Here is a 6,095-nt window from a genome sequence, read left to right as displayed (position 1 = left end):
CCAAGAATATTAAAGACACACTGGAGGCAGACCACAATAGGAAGCAGAACACAGGAGAGCTTGGGGGGGGCAGTGTGGGGGGGTTGTGTCCTCAGGGTGAGCTTGGGATGACCAGCAGGGCTGCTCTCCTAACGTGACCTCTCTTGCCCCACAGCTGTGGGATTATCCTGAACACCAGCCGAGGCTTCATCACCACCATCTACTGCAACGCGCAGCAAGGCCGCTACATCAGTGTCCACTTACCTGGGGAGAACTACTTGACCATCTGTGAACTGGAGACCTACAGCACTTAGTACGGAAGCCACGTCTTGTACTGGGGATGATTGACGCTCCTGCGAAGTGTCAACAGCTCTCCAAATCCAGATAAATGCCTCTGGGCTCCTAAGACTCCTGGGTGTTCTCTGGTCCTTCTTTGGTGAAAAGGAAGGCCTCAGGGTCTGCTGGAGAAAGCAAGGGAAGCCCACTCAGCAAATGAAATACGAAATAAAATAATACTCATTAAAAATAAATATATTGAAAAGGAAAAGGAAATGAACTCAAAAGGCAGATTTGATGGACAATCAGACCACTGATTGTCTGCTGTCAGTTTTCTATTTTCTCTTGCTTGTATCCTATCATTTACATTGGTTGCTGATTCAGTAACCTATGACTTACTAAGTGTTGTATTGTGGTTTATGATGATTGTGCTTTAGGATTAGGATTTATCACTTGTTGCTTGCATGTGGTTCCACCACAAAACCACGGTAGACTAAAGCGCGCTCGACGTCATCACAGCGCGACGAAAACAGCACACTGTGAGCGGTAAACTTAAAATTAACGCGTAAATCTAAACCTAACCCCCCCCAACCTAACCCTAAACCTAAGCCTAAGCCTAACCCTTAACCTAACCCTAAACCTAATGCTAAACCTAACGCTAACCCTTAACCTAACCCTAAACCTAACCCTAACCCTAACGCTTAACCTAACCCTAACCCTAAACCTAACCCTTACCTTTATGTGAATCGGCTTGCTTTAAAAGCGCTTTTTAAAGCGCCCTTTTTTCTCCGCGGTCGTATATGTCGCGCTGCTGATGACGTCACGTACGCGCTTTAATCGGGCGCGCTTTAGTGGACCGCGGTTTTGACGGGTCACGCTTGCATGTACATTGAGAGCTTATGCACCATAGACAAATTCCTTGTGAGTCTACACTTGGCCAATAAAGAAATCCTATTCTATTCTATTCTATTCTGTATTATTCCATTCCATCTCCTCTCCATTCCTATTCCCTATTCTCTATTCTATTCTATTCTATTATAGTGTGTCTAAATGTGTTTTACATATGACAGCAAATGTTTGGGACATCAGATAAGGAAGGTGTTGCTGGCACTCGTCAGACCAGACTGGGGTGAATGGAAAACCCAGGTGATCAGAGGTGGGATTAGTTCTTACTATCCTCTTACCTGTCCCAGGGACATAGCAGCACGTTCATTGTAGAAACCTGGAGTCTTCTCTCTGCAGAAAGCAGGTGTCCTTCGCTTACCTGGCATTTTGGAAGCTTCTCTCGGAGGCAAGTCAAGTCCAAGCTCCCGCTCAATTGGTCAGCTTATAAAAATGGCTTTCTGGCTTATTTCTGAACAGGAGCTTCTCTCCCGATCTCTCTTGATCAGTGTGGCACACTTTCTCAATCTTGACTGCTGGAAGATGGGTGGACTTCAACAGCCAAGCTCTGCTGACTGGGGAATTCTGGGAGTTGAAGTTCACCCACCTTCCGGCAGCCAAGATTTAGAGACATTGGTCCACTCATTTATTGCCAGAAAGCTTTTTTTCTGACTTTCATTTGGAAACATTCTCTTCCTATCTCCTATCAACTTACAACACTGGGGGAACAATCTGGTTCGCTCAGCAACTCTCAGCAGCTGCAACTCGTGTTGACTTTGGAGGTGTGAACATGGTTCTTGCAAAAACATTCATGTTGCTTTTTGCTCACAGACAATGAGAAATGATAATGGATACAGCGTAATGATATATACATGTATTGACAATTTAGTAAAAGAAATTTGGATATAAATTGTAAATTGTGATTGGGCGGGCAAGGATAGTTGATGCGCAAAATATACATTGCAACGCTTATTGCAAAGCCTCTCAACTATCAAACGACAACCCGGCCTTCACGTGGTGCCCCCCGTTCCCACCAATCGGGCTCTGTCGACCCTTGGGACTGGCGTCCCCTTGGGTATAGCCAGCCGAAACAGCTTCCATGGATCGCCGTATACAGTGGCGTCAAATTTCCATGGAAGTCGCCTATACCCACGATGGGTGAAGAGGCGTCAAGTACAAGTACAAATTGTGATTGGGAAAAAGACCTATAAATTTTATTAACAAATTTTCATTTAGATCTTGTTATTTTTATTTTATACTTTATTCATTAAACATGAAACTCAGCCAACTGAACATTGAAAAATGCATTACAAATACCATTGACTGGCGCTAATGGTTGATACGGTTTGCTGCCAGCATCCTAGGTATCAACCAAGGACCTTCTTAAAATATAAGATGTTCTGAGTAGCGCAGTTTTTTTGCAGTTCCACTGGTGTTATTGCAGGAAGCTGCAATTTGTTGATGTATCTTGTAAAATTCTTGGACAGGGTGCCAAGTGCCCCGATGACAATGGGCATCACTGTTACATGCTTCATCCACAGCCATGTAGTTTCGATGGCCAGGTCGCGATATTTCATTATTTTTTCTAGTTCTTTTTCTTCGACTCTGGCATCTCCAGGAACAGCGATATCAATAAACTGTACACTTCGGCCCTCTACAGCCATGATATCTGGCATGTTGTGCCCCAAATGACGATTCGTCTGTATTCGAAAGTCCCACAAGATCTTAACCTTCTCATTTTCGATAACCTTTTCCACTTTATGTTCCCATGGCTTTCTGGATACGGGTAAGTCATATTTTTTACATAATGGCCAGTGGATTAATTTAGCAACTCGGTCATGTCTAGCTTTGTAATCAGTTTGTGCAATTTTGCTGCACTTACATATTAAGTGTGAAACAGTTTCGACTTTGTTATTGCAAAGTTGGTAGTTTGGGTAGTCAGTGGATTTTTGTATCTTTGTTTTCATGGCCTTAGTTTGTAGTGCTTGTTCTTGAGCAGCCAGGATTAAACCTTCAGTTTCTTTCTTGATAGTTCCATCTTAAGCCATGTCCATGTCAAGTTGTCATCACATTTTCCTTCAATGTTTTTCAAGTGCTCTCCATGCAAAGCTTTGGTCTTTAAGAAGATGTTGGATAGCCATTTGTCTGGAACGGTATAGGGTTTCCTGCCTAGGAGGGAGGTTGGACTAGAAGACCTCCAAGGTCCCTTCCAACTCTGCTATTGTATTGTATTAGGTATTTGCTAATTTGTTGCTTGATTATCTTTTTCAGAATCTTTCCTGGTATTGAGGTCAGGCTGATAGGTCTGTAGTTTCCTGGATCTGTTTTTTCCCCTTTTTTGAAGATGGGAACCACATCAGCTCTTTTCCAGTCCTCTGGCAGTTCCCTGGTGCTCCAGGATCTCTGAAAGATACAGTTCAGTGATTCTGAGATCTTGTCTGCCAGTTCCTTCAGAACCCTGGGGTGCGATCCATCTGGTCCTGGTGATTTGAACTCGTCTAGGGTAGACAGGTGCTCCCTTACCATTTTCTTCCCTATTTCAACTTTTGTTCCTAATCTGATTTTTGTGGTGCTGTTTTTGATAGGTTGGACTGTTTTATCCCCTTGTGTAAAGACAGATGTAAAACATGAGTTAAATAGTTCTGCTTTCTCCCTGTTGCTTGTCATCTTCTTGCCACTTTCTCACAGCAATGGACCAATTATTTTCTTAACCTTTTACTTGTTTTTAATATGTTGGAAGAAGCTTTTTTTTTGTTATGTTTTAGTTTTGTGGCAAGCTTTTCTTCACTGTGAGTCTTAGCTTTCCTCACTTCATCTTTACAGGCTCGGGCTATTTGCTGATATTCTGCCTTAGTTATGTCCCCCTCTTTCCACTTTTTATATTTATCCTTTTCGTCTTTCAATTTGTCAGAGAATTCTTTATGCAGCCACGCTGGTTTCTTTTGGGAGCTGATATTTTTCTTCTTCATTGGTATTGTGCTAGACTGGGCTTTTGTAATCTCATTTCTCAAAATTTCCCAAGCTTCTTGAGTTGTTCTCCCCTTGAGGATTCTCATCCATGGAATCCTTCCCAAGTTCTAAGTTTATTGAAATTAATTCTCTTAAAGTCCAAGACTCTAGTTTGACTTTGTTCTACTACTTGTGTTTGCATAATGTTGAATTCCAATATTGCATGGTCACTTGCCCCCAGGGTTCCTGTGACTTCAACACCTTCTATCATTTCCTCTCTGTTAGTGAGAATTAAGTCCAATATGGCTGACCCCTTTTTCCCTTCTCTACTTTTTGGGAAACAAAGTTGTCTGCTAGGTTTGTTAGGAACCTGTTGGATCTTCCACTTGGTGCAGAGTTTGTTTCCCAGTTGATATCAGGGTAGTTAAAATCCCCCATTACTATTGTGGTGTGCTTCCTACATACCTTAGTTAGCTGACTAGCAAAAAGTTCATCTACTTCCTCTGCTTGGTTGGGTGGCCTGTAGTATAGACCTATGGCAATGTCATCCCCCCCAAAAAAAAACCTTTAATATTGACCCAAATGCATTCAAGATAGTTCTCACCATTATTGTGCTCTATTTCTGTAGAGATGTAGTTATTTCTTATATATAGTGCAACTCCACCTCCTCTTTTATTTGGTCTATTTCTTTTAAATAATTTAAATCCTTCTAGCTGTATGTTCCATTTGTGGGTTTCATCCCACCAAGTTTCTGTAATGGCAACAATATCATATCTGCCCTCTTTTACTTGAATTTCTAATTCGCCTGTTTATTATTATAGGAGCCGAGGTGGTGCGGTGGTTAAATGCAGCACTGCAGGCTACTTCAGCTTACTGCTAGATCAGCAGTTCAGCGGTTCAAATCTCACCGGCTCAGGGTTGACTCAGCCTTCCATCCTTCCGAGATGGGTAAAATGAGGACCCGGATTGTTGTTGGGGGCAATATGCTGACTCTCTGTAAACCGCTTAGAGAGGGCTTAAAGCCCTATGAAGCGGTATATAAGTCTACTGCTATTGCTATTGCTATTCCTTATACTCTGTGCATTGGTGTATAGACATTTGAGTCCATATTGATTGACCTGTGTTTACTGTCTACATAACCTGTGTTATGCCTGACTGCCCCTATTTTCTTGCCACTTGTATGATTCATGCACATGGTATGGCACTCACTATTAAATGCTTGGTTTTGCTTGACAGCAGGAGTGATAATCTTACCTGCACAAACATCTGTGTTACATGCACTGATAAACCTATGAATTTTAGATTGCTGGGGACAGAAATGTTCTCTATCAATTAATTCTCTGTTCCCACTGTTCAGTTGAAATGTTTATTATAAACTGAACAGTTTATTTATTCATATATTACATAGTAAAGTGTATAGGCACACAAAAAGATACATTTATCTTTTATGTATATTGCATGTGTATGTACACACACACACACACACACACACACACAAACACACAGAGCTCTTCTAAAACTATACACATTCAACCTAACTTACTGTATTCGGAAAAACACACCCAGAGTCCACTGTCTGCCACACATTTAACTATAACTTCTGTACATTAGAACATTGCACATGCCTTCAAGATGGTCTTCCCTAGTTTGCACATGACAGCTACAACAAGGAGATTTCATGGATTGTGTAAAATGTGGTGAAGCTCACTTAACAACGCTCTTGCTTAGAAACCAAAATTTTGGGCTCAATTGAGTCATAAGTCAAGGACTACCTCTGCCTTCCTCTGCATGGCAGCCTTGTCCTAGTAAACTCCTTCTCCTTTCTGGCAATTTTCCCCTCTGTTAAAGGCACCAAAATGTAAGGCTTCAGACCGAAGGTGGCATAGATCTAAGTTGTCCAAGCCCAAAATTTCACGTCTGGTGGCATAAGGTATTCTGTTGAGAGCAGCAGAGTGGAGAACTCTTCTCATGAAAAGTCCCTTTTGCCAGACATGGCAAAGCAAAGTAAA

Source organism: Thamnophis sirtalis, unplaced genomic scaffold (genome assembly GCF_051295495.1).
Source record: "Thamnophis sirtalis isolate CommonGarterSnake01/CBP01778 unplaced genomic scaffold, rThaSir2_p1.2 scaffold_7, whole genome shotgun sequence".
Lineage (NCBI taxonomy): Eukaryota > Metazoa > Chordata > Lepidosauria > Squamata > Natricidae > Thamnophis > Thamnophis sirtalis.
This window is presented reverse-complemented; position numbering follows the sequence as displayed.